The sequence below is a fragment of the Fundulus heteroclitus genome, unplaced genomic scaffold (genome assembly GCF_011125445.2).
Source record: "Fundulus heteroclitus isolate FHET01 unplaced genomic scaffold, MU-UCD_Fhet_4.1 scaffold_39, whole genome shotgun sequence".
Taxonomy (NCBI): Eukaryota; Metazoa; Chordata; class Actinopteri; order Cyprinodontiformes; family Fundulidae; genus Fundulus; species Fundulus heteroclitus.
Window position 1 is genome coordinate 1,948,138 of NW_023396803.1, and position 11,586 is coordinate 1,959,723.

Consider the following 11,586-nt stretch of genomic DNA (forward strand, 5'->3'; position numbering starts at 1 on the left):
GGAAGTCTTGCCCGCACACCCTCCCCGTCTGGAATAACAGTGGTGCGTTGGATAATAAACAAAAATATATATTTCGGCTATATAAACTTTTCAAACATGATCTGTGAAAAATAGTGTGAAAGGAAAGGCCTGTGTGTATTTTGTTCGTCTAAATGTCTCGTATGTATATGTATATTGGTGTGTGAAAGCTCTGTTCGTCCATCTAATCCAGGTTAAAATTATAGATATCACGGTTTCAGAAGTGTTTATTTATGTTAAATGACTGCAGCATTCAAAACAAATGTACTTTGGAGACCTCCATTAAACAGAAAAGGTTTGACTAAAAGTTTGAAAGAGGAAATAACACACAATTTAATAACATAGAAGTTTTTCATTTCATATTACTTGTCCAGCCCAAATTAAATTGAAACACGGAGATATTAACATGGCTTAAACAAAAATATCTCAGACTTGTTAGAAATTATTGGAACTGGGGATAAAGTTTTTTTGTTTTTTTTTTTGGAGCTTATTCATGCAATACAGTAACCAGAGGTGTTGGGGCTGTATTCAGTTACATTATTAGATTGCACTTAACTTGTATTTGACAATAGATTCACCCAGTTGATATCTTAACATCTCTTCTGGTTGCTGTGGTGTATCTGGCTTGTTTTTTATAGTGGGGATTTTGCTCTTGTTTGTGATATTTGTTTATTTCGGGGTGCAAGTGGAATTCAGCAGGGGGGAATGTAACAGTGTTTAGGTTTAAGTTGTAGAATTCCACTTTCTTTCTCTGTATCAGCGCAATGGGGAAATAGCGCCCCCCTCTCTTTGTGGTTGGTTATATGTTGCTGGCTCCGGTAGTCAGTGCCAGTCTATGAAAGCTGCACGAGAGTGTGCTGAGTAAAGCTGATTCAAACCTCGATATGTTCTCATTCAGGAAATAGTAAATGGTCTGAACTTATATAGCGCTTTTCCAGTCATGCTGACCACCCAAAGCGCTGTACACTATAGCCACATTCACCCAGTCTCTCTCACTAACGCGCACACATTCATACACCAAGACGCAGCTCGGTAGGCAACTTAAGGTTAAGTGCCAAAAGCACATTGACATGTGGCAAGGGGAAGCTTGAATCAAACCCACAACCTTCTGATTGCCAGACAACTACTCAACCCATCAAGCCACAATCACCCGAAATAAACTGCTGATCACCCAGAAACTCGTCCTCACTTAAAAAAAACTACACAACGCAGAGTCAAGGGGTTACTTGGGCCAGCCTGGTACAGTGGAGTGAAGCAGAACCCGGTTACTTTTAGTCATCAGGTTCCTCTCCTGTGGAACCAACTCCCGGTTTTGGTCCGTGAGACAGACACCCTGTCTACTTTAAGACCTAGCTTAAAACTTTCCTTTTTCACAAAGCTTATAGTTAGATTGACTTATGTTACCCTGAGCTACCTCTATAGTTATGCTGCTATAGGCTTAGGCTGCTGGAGGACTTTAGGGTTTATTTCTGTCACTCTGCTGAATTCCCCTACTGCTCTCCAATTTGCATTGTCTGTCATTTCATCTTTTAACTTTTTGTTCTCTTTTTTCTTCACAGTAGGTACACCTGGTCTGGCGTTCTGTTAACTGTGACATCATCCAGGGAAGACAGATCACCCACTATTACCATCTAATGTAGAACAGATTCCTGGATCAATGTGTGCTTCTGTGCTTTTTTGTCTCTCGTGTCTCTGCTCAGTCTTCTCTACCCCCCCATTCGGTCAAGGCAGATGACCGTTCTTACTGAGCCCAGTTCTGCTGGAGGTTTTTCCTCCCTGTTAAAGGGGAGTTTTTTTCCCACTGTCGCTTCATGCTTGGGATGCTGCATGGGATTGCTGCAAAGTCATGGACAATGCAGATGACTGTCCCTGCGGCTCTACGCTGCTTGTCAAGACTTTGATCTAAGGGAACCCAGGGAAGTGCAAATCCTGCACTTCCCAGTACAGGATTTAGACCAAACTGACAGAGTAGAATCACCCGGTGATACTGAACACAACCATGTTAGCGGCTAATGGTTAGCATGTTGCTAACCGGAAGTAGCTCTAGGAACCTCGTACAAACTTCTGCTTCACAGATTCGGTGAATTTTAGGATTTTCTTACTTTTTAGGCACTTCTCAGTACAGGATTTCAACCAAACTAACAGAGTAACATCACCCGGTGATACTGACCACAGCCACGTTAGCAGCTAACCGTTAGCATGTTGCTAACCGGACGTAGCTTTAGGAAGGTCCTACCAACTTCTGCTTAGCCAGGGTTCTTCTGCCCTTACAGACAGAGAGGGCTGCAGCTATCAGTGAGTCTCCATGACAACGCTGTTAGCCAGAGGCTCCTAGGAGCTCATTTGACTTAACATGGTACCTTTCGATGGCCGCTGCTGGGGCTGTGAAGACCGTAGGAACCTGAAATTCGCAGTGTTGCTTCCTGTTGCTATTTCTGACGGTACGGTATGCACCAAGTGGCAGGCGCCTTGCTAAATTTCTTCAGAAATTTTCTAGTCTAATATTAAAATTTACCAACTTTGTGCCCATTTGAGATGTTTAAATGACTGGAATAAGGGTAAAACCACATTTTGGATGGATATTAAGACAGCACTATCACACTGCAGACTAAATGACCTGTTATTTTTTAATAGTTTTAAAGAAATCAAAGCCTTCTGTGCAAATCCGGTAACAATCAACAAAAAAGCATAGCAGATTACTCACTGTCTTGAGGGAGGATCAAACATCACATCAGTTTTCACCCCAATAATAAATAATCCTGCTTTCCCCCCAGGCTCCTCGGACCCTGGTTTTCAACAATGGTCTAACAAGAATATAAATTCCCTTAGTGACCTATTCTCAGATCATAACCTCTTGTCATTTGACCAGCTTGCTAACAATTACAAGTTGCCCGAACAAGATTTCTTTTGTTTTTTGCAAATAAGGCATTATATTTTCTCACAGCACAACCCTTATTAACCATCCTGAAATATCTGCTGTTGAGAAAATTCTGTTTAATCAACAAGTGAAAGTGTCTCTGTTATGGCCCCTGGCCTCTTGAGACTGTGCAGGCTTCTATTAATTATGCAGATTCCGCTGTGGGAGAACACCTTCCTGATTGGCTGCCGAAGACCTGCAACCTCATTGGACCAGCAGAGGACTGCCATGTCAATCAGACCGCTGATGAGGCCCTCCTGCACCATATAAAAGATTCTTGGACTCAAGAAACCAGTTGTGCCTGCTTTGTTTGTTAAGCTGTCTTGCTTTGGTTGAAGCTTGACTTTGTAGTGGCTCATAGCTCATGTTTGGGAGATTTTGAGGCTCCCTTTGTGTGTACATTTATTTTCTCTATTAGTCCTCTTGGGTAGTTTGAGTTATCTTTGACCTGACCAGTAGTGATGGGTCGATGAGGCGTCATGAAGCGTTTCGACACATTGGCAAACTATATTGATACTGTGCCGATACTGTGTCACTGAATACTGACACCTGCTGGACCTTAAAAATCTCTACAGGCAACCTGGTTGACAGAGTTACCTGACACTGATTTGATGACCAAGTATACACAATACAATTTAAATCATTGTATGTTGCATTGTATTATTTTATATTTTCATTTGAATTAAACATATATTTGATTTTTATTAGATACAGTCAATAAATAATGTGAACGAGGATGCTTGTGGACTGGCTTTTTTATTTATTTATTTTTACAATTATTTTGCTGCCATGTCCTTTAAATGCCGCCCGATCAACGTTCAATGGTTGATCGGGCGCTGTGTTTAGTTACATGACTGATATCATCTGTTCTGAAATCGGAAATGCTGAGTATGACAAAGGGAGGAAGAACTACTCAGAGCAGCAGCTTTCTACTCAGTGTAGATCAGCCGTTTTTTTTTCTGAAATGACGCTCAGAACAAAGACGCACAGAGCAACCCGCCCAACCATAAAGGCGTCTGCCCAACCCATCAATCAGTGGTGCGCTCCGATCAGCACCTGGCACTAACAGAGCGAGACTGTGGTACACCATCACACCAGAGTTGCAACATGGTTAAAAATTAACCATTATTAACCGTTATTTTGTTTACAGTTCAGCTTGGATTTTATTTACTGCACAGCATAGCTTTGCTGTGCGCGCTGCTGTGCGCAAATGCACACGCGTGCAGCTTAAAGGGAACAGAAACAGTTTGGCGCCTCAGTCAGTTCGAAACAGTTCCTGTATCGGTCACATGACTTTCCCGTGTCGATACGCGCATCGACACGGGTTTTGCTCTATGAGCTCGACACATGCGCCGACGCGTCGGTGTTGCCGGACCCATCACTACTGACCAGTTAAACCTTATGTATTTTCTTTTGCATTTAACATCCATGAAATCATTAGCCCTTTTCTTTGGTTCTGTAAATTGAGTTAAGAGTATTGTGTTTTGGTTATTGTAAAACCCTTCCTTATAAATAAACCATTTCACATGCCACTCCACTTCTCTGGACACAGTTTTATGTTACCTCCTCTGAACCCCTAGACAGAGGGGGCATAACAGTCTCTGAGCTGGTTTTACCATGCGCTTAACAGAGTTTCAGCTACTGATGCGCGGGTGTCAAGGGTGGTGTGGGAGAGGGAGTTGTCTGTAACCATAGATGAGGACAAGTGGGATACCATCTGGTCTCTTGCAAAAGGGATCTCAGACAAGAGCAATACAACTTAAGACCTTACACAGATTACATTATCTGCTCTCATCGCAGGAATCTCTTCAACCGCTCTCTTTCCCCTCTCTGTCTCAAGTGTAAAACTGATGTGGGAATTTTAACGCATTGTTTCTGGTCTTGCCACCAACTTCAAAGATACTGGGCGGGCTGAAATTCTAAGTGAAATGATTAATTTTTCATATTAATATACACTCACCGGCCACTTTATTAGGTACCCCATGCTAGTAACGGGTTGGACCCCCTTTTGCCTTCAGAACTGCCTCAATTCTTCGTGGCATAGATTCAACAAGGTGGGAAGCATTCCTCAGGGAGTTTGGTCCATATTGACATGATGGCATCACACAGTTGCCGCAGATTTGTCGGCTGCACATCCATGATGCGAATCTCCCGTTCCACCACATCCCAAAGATGCTCTATTGGATTGAGATCTGGTGACTGTGGAGGCCATTTGAGTACAGCGAACTCATTGTCATGTTCAAGAAACCAGTCTGAGATGATTCCAGCTTTATGACATGGCGCATTATCCTGCTGAAAGTAGCCATCATGGGTTGGGTACATTGTGGTCATAAAGGGATGGACATGGTCAGCAACAATACTCAGGTAGGCTGTGGCGTTGCAACGATGCTCAATTGGTACCAAGGGGCCCAAAGAGTGCCAAGAAAATATTCCCCACACCATGACACCACCACCACCAGCCTGAACCGTTGATACAAGGCAGGATGGATCAATGCTTTCATGTTGTAGACGCCAAATTCTGACCCTACCATCCGACTGTCGCAGCAGAAATCGAGACTCATCAGACCAGGCAACGTTTTTCCAATCTTCTATTGTCCAATTTCGATGAGCTTGTGAAAATTGTAGCCTCAGTTTCCTGTTCTTAGCTGAAAGGAGTGGCACCCGATGTGGTCTTCTGCTGCTGTAGCCCATCTGCCTCAAAGTTCAACGTACTATGCGTTCAGAGATGCTCTTCTGCCCACCTTGGTTGTAACGGGTGGTTAATTGAGTCACTGTTGCCCTTCTATCAGCTCGTCTGGCCATTCTCCTCTGACCTGTGGCATCAACAAGGCATTTCCGCCCACATAACTGCCGCTCACTGGATGTTTTTTCTTTTTCGGACCATTCTCTGTAAACCCTAGAGATGGTTGTGCGTGAAAATCCCAGTAGATTAGCAGTTTCTGAAATACTCAGACCAGCCCTTCTGGCACCAACAATCATGCCACGTTCAAAGTCACTCAAATCACCTTTCTTCCCCATACTGATGCTCGGTTTGAACTGCAGGAGATTCTCTTGACCATGTCTACATGCCTAAATGCACTGAGTTGCCGCCATGTGATTGGCTGCTTAGAAATTAAGTGTTAACGAGCAGTTGGACAGGTGTACCTAATAAAGTGGCCGGTGAGTGTAGACATCGACCCAACATCCTTGATTCTGGGTCTAGGTCCCTGTCTGCCTGTCTAGGTGCCTGTCTGAAAACGGCAGTCAACAAAAGACTGTACAATATCTTAACCTTTGCAGCTAGAAAAAATATTATTTTGCAGTGAGTCGGTGACAAAGTTCCTTGTGTCTGTGGTTGGCAGACATTTCAGAGGGATTTTTTAACTAATCCCTCTGAAATATCTAACTAATGTCATACATCAGTGTAGACCAGTTTTACAGAGTATAGCACCCATCTTTTTTTGAGGATTTTACGGCACTCATTTTTGTATAGTTGGCTTACAGGAAAGGGGGTGTGAGAGAGGCGGAGAGACATGCAGCAAGGGACCACAGGTCGGAGTTGAACCTGGGTTGGCTGCATCGAGAACTAAGGCCTCCATACATGGATCGTGGGCGCTAACCACTGCGACACTGGGCACGCCTCGTTTGAAAATTGTTTATTTGCATTTGCTGACAGAAAACCAAAACAGAATAAAACTGTAATGGCGCAACTACTGAACTTTTCAAAGAACTGTAACTCTCTTGACATTGTTTCCCTCTAACCCTACCATTATCTAAAAGCAAAACAGTGTTATTGTGGGTTACTAATACAAACAGTGACACCGAATGTCATTTTTGCATTATCTAAATAAGGTTACAAAATGTTAACTGCATACAAATATATATGTATATTCTTATACATGGGACAAGGATGAGAACACATAAAAAGTTTTGAAGAATCAGGTTTTAAATATTACATACACATGATTTAATCAAATAAATCCTGTTTATATTGCCAAAATATTTATAGCAACCTTTAGATTTGGAGCAATAACTTTTCCAGAGAAGCACTTTATGGGAATTGGTTTATACAGTGTTTCACTGTCTGAGATGTAGTTATCTTTTACCCCCTTTCATCTCCTCTCTGTTTTCATTTAATTATGACACTTAGGTAAACTACCAGTCCCAATATTTAGAAAAGGGAGATTAGATCCTCTTATTACTCTGAGTGCACAGAAACATTTCTGGAACCTGGGAGGTCTTTTGTAAGCACAAAGCTATTACCATTTTACTGTTATGGCCAGAATTGTTTGAACTGACTCAAATTGTGTGTTTTGTGACAGACATGGTCACATTTGTATTTAGCATTTTTCATGAATGCAAGTATAAAATATTCCATACCCTTTTAAAATGCCTTTATCAGTAAAGTGTAAACGTTATATGAAGAGTAAGTGTTTGCAATGTCATTTAGGGATCTTTCATTCAAGCTATTTTCATCCCTAATTTGGAAGTAATTTAAGTATTTGTAATTTCTCAATCTGCATTTTTTCCAGCAGAGACTTTCCAACTACTCATCATAAACAAATTACATTCACTTCTATATATCTGAATGAAATTAAAGTAGCTTGTCCTTGTAATGACCGAAAGTTTCTGTGAGTCCTTGTAATGACCAGCTGTTCCTATGATTTCTGTAAAACTGCTCTGTTAAGGGAGTGCCTCCTGCATGACTACTTGAATCTTTATGAAGAACTTCTATGAACTTTATTGCCTTTTCATATTTCTTATATTATGCATATTTAAAATCACAAGGGCAGGTTGTTTTCTGATTTACCTATTAAAATCCACTGTATTTTATTTCTATTGCAGGTTCAGTCTTGTTTTAGGTTCCGGTTAAGCCAGTGTATTGTTTTAAGTTATCCGGTATTTGTATTAGTTCTTATTTTAGTTCTGTGCTTTGTTTTGTTTCTGTATTATCCTCAGTCTTAGGTTTATTCTCCTGTCAGTGTCATAATTGCTTCCACCCTTTGGTTAATTGTTCACTCCGCTCACCTGTTTGTTCATTTATTTAAGCATCACTCCATCCTCAGTTATTGGTTGGTTCGTCACACTCACACGCTTATGCCTATACTCCCGTTCCTCCACGTTTGCACTCTCTGTTTTTGGTAAGAGCTCCCAGCACCTTGTTTCTGTTTTGGATTACCTGTTCTCTTTACTCTGCCTAGTCTGTTCGCCTGTTCCCGTCAAGTGTGTCTGGATGTCTGCCTTACCCTTGTTTTTGTTTTGTTCGCCTGCCCTTCAATAAACCCAGTTGAAGGAATTACCGTGTTCGGCTGAATACCGGGTTCTGCTCCACACCACTTATTACATTTAGTAGTAAATATTGAAAAGCTCATTATAGTGGGGTATTTTAACATTATTGTTCTCACTGAATTTAATAGCCAAAATGTATATTTTTAATGCTATCCTAGACTCAGTTGACTTTGCTCCAAATATATATAGACCTACCATTTTTTTCCCTCCATATTATGGACCTTGTGCTTACATGTGGCATTGACTGTGTATTTCCTAATAACCTGTTATTGTCAGGATTTGGGTTTTGTTTTGGCTGTTTGTTAGTTTTGATTTATTAGTTAACTCTCCGGCCTTTTAAATCGGTTTTGGGTTCTTTCTTGTTTGGTTTCTATTATAGCTTGTGTTTTGTTTAGTCTTAGGTTTAGGTTCTGTTTTGGTTTATGGAGTAGTTTGTTATTAAGTCACTTGGCCTCCTCAGTTCACTTCTTTGTATCCAGCCTTTAATCAGTCACTCAGTTCACCTGCCAGCTATCTGCCAGCTCACCTCTTAGTCAACACCCTGTCACTCCTCTTCTCCAGTCTCCATCCAATCAGTGTCAGTTTTCTTCCAGTCACTTCCCTGTTCCTGACAAACTCCACCCATGTCAGTAATTAGTCTTCACTCCTGTTCACCTGCTCACTCCCCTATATAGTCCTGTCACAAACCTCTGCAATCTGCCAGATCAATTCAAACCACATGGTGAGTCTTATCCAGCGTTTTATTTCTGATAGCCCTGTTGATACCGACCCGATTGCCTTTTTGACTCTGAGCCAGCCTGATCCGTAAACCTGATTTTCTTGCCCTGTATGATTGCTTACCTGTTTTTCTGACCTGGACCTGCCTTGTGATATTCTGAGTTTGCCTTATCATTGTCTGTACTTCTGCCTATTTTGGACTGCCTTTAGTGTACCGGATTTTGGACTGCCCTTTTGATCATTGAGTCTGCCTGTCCCTGTTTTATTATTAAATCCTGTTTTTTGCTTTAAACCTCTCTTGTCTGGCTGAATACTGGGTCCTCTGTCTCTGGTTCGTGACAGTTATGGGAGTTTTGGGTGGAATTCTCAATAATCGTAACTGAGTTCCCATCTTTACTAAATGAGGAGACGGCGGTGATGACGTTCCAGCACTTTTATTGAGAAACAGAGCAGAGATTCACATAGATGGAAAGTAATCGCACCCCACGGTTCCGCTGCAGTCTCTGTCTGCCCTGTCTCTGTCTGCCTCGCTTTTCGGGCTTCCCCTAATACTGCACCGTGGCCTTCCCATGAGACAAAACAAAGACAGTCTATCGTAAACAATCAGTATCCCTCAGCAGCTGCAGCATTTGGCCTTGCAATCAGAAAACAGTGGATCTTATACACAGACATCAGGTCTCCAGGCCTCCTCTGTCCGAATGGTGTGAGGCCATAGTGACTTCAGAATAATAATTCTTATAACATAACCCTATCCTATCTGACATTTAACGTTCAAATAACATTTGAGTTTAATTTGAAAAGGAGTTCTCCACCCTCGAAGGAAGGTTTCATTAAAGTAAATTGTTGGGCTACCTCACTGGAAAAGACAAACTATGTATCCCACCATTCATTGAATCTCTAACACCACAGACTGAGGTTGCATAAGCAGAGGAGCTATGCAGGTTCTATCTCTCCAGCGCAGGCCCCCTGAAGTGACAGGGCGGAGTGCCTCAATTTAGACTGGAATCCCAGATTAGATGTCTGGTTTTGTTCATACTGTCCTCTATTCAACCTTTTAAGATGAAGCTTAAGAAAGATTTTTAAAAGCTTTTGCTATTTGTGTATCCACAAGCTTCCCTTTCCAGTCCACAAACTTGAATCAACAGCCTGCCATCCAATAAATCTGAGAAAACAGAATTTCCTCCCTCTCATAGCCAACTGAAGAGTGATTAACCCTATGAGAAATGATCACAGCTCTGGACGATTTCTGCGGATACATGCAACAACACGGAGCTGATTGCCTTTTGCAAGGCAAGCCAAATTTATTTGTTTAGCACATTTCAGTATAAAGACAACACAAAGTGCTTGACATGATTAAAGCATAGGAATAGCATATTACCATCTAATGTAGAACAGATTACTGGATCAATGTGTGCTTCTGTGCTTTTTTGTCTCTCTTGTTGTTTCTGCTCTGTCTTCTGTAACCCCAGTCGGTCGAGGCAGATGACCGTTCATACTGAGCCCGGTTCTGCTGGAGGTTTTTCCTTCCCGCTAATGGGGAGTTTTTCTTTCCGCTGTCGCTTCATGCTTGCTCAGTATGAGGAATTGCAGCAAAGCCATGTACAATGCAGACGACTCTCCCTGTAGCTCTACGCTTCTCCAGGAGTGAATGCTGCTTGTCGGGACTTTGAAGCAATCAACTGGTTCCTTTATATAGGAAATGTTTGACCAATCTGCATAATCTGACCAATCTGTATAAAATGATTGAATTTGACTTTGTAAAGTGCCTTGAGATGACATGTTTCATGAATTGGCGCTATATAAATAAAATTGAATTGAATTGAAAAACAGAATAAATGCAAGTTGAAATAAAATGTAGAGATTTTTAAACAAAATAAGACAAAACACTGGCAAATAGAAACTAAGAGCAAATATTAAAAACAGTTGGACTACAAACTTAAACTAATGATGTTAACAACTTAACTAGAACAGTCAAAGGCAGTCCTAAACAAATATGTTTTTAAATCTTGATTTAAAGGAACTCAAGCTTTCAGAGTTTTTACAGTTTTCTGGAAGTTTGTTCCAGATAAGTGGAGCATAGGAACTAAATGCTGCTTCTCCATGTCTGGTTCTGGTTCTGGGAATGGAGAGTAGACTGGAGCCAGAAGACCTTAGTGGTCTGGAAAGTTGATACACTGATAACAAGTCTGTGATGTATTTAGGTGCTAAGCCATTTAGGTATTTATTGACTAACAGAAGTATTTTAAAGTCTATTCTCTGAGATACAGGGAGCCAGTGTAAGGACTTTAGAACTGGGGTGATGTGCTCTACTTTCTTGGTCTTAGTGAGGACGCGGGCAGCAGCGTTCTGGATCAGCTGCAGCTGTCTGGTCCACTTTTTAGGCAGACCTGTGAAAACGCCGTTGCAGTAATCTATTCGACTAAAAATAAATGCATGGATTAGTTTTTACAGATCCTTCTGAGACATTAATCCTTTAATCCTAGAAATGTTCCTCAGGTGATAGAAAGCCGACCTTGTAATTGTCTTTAGATGCTTTTGGAGGTTCAGGTCTGAGTTCATCACTACACCCAGATTTCGGGCCTGATCAGTGGTTCCTAGCTGAAGCGACTGAAGCTGTGTGCTAACTTTTGATCTCTCCTCTATTGGTCCAAATATTATTACTTCAG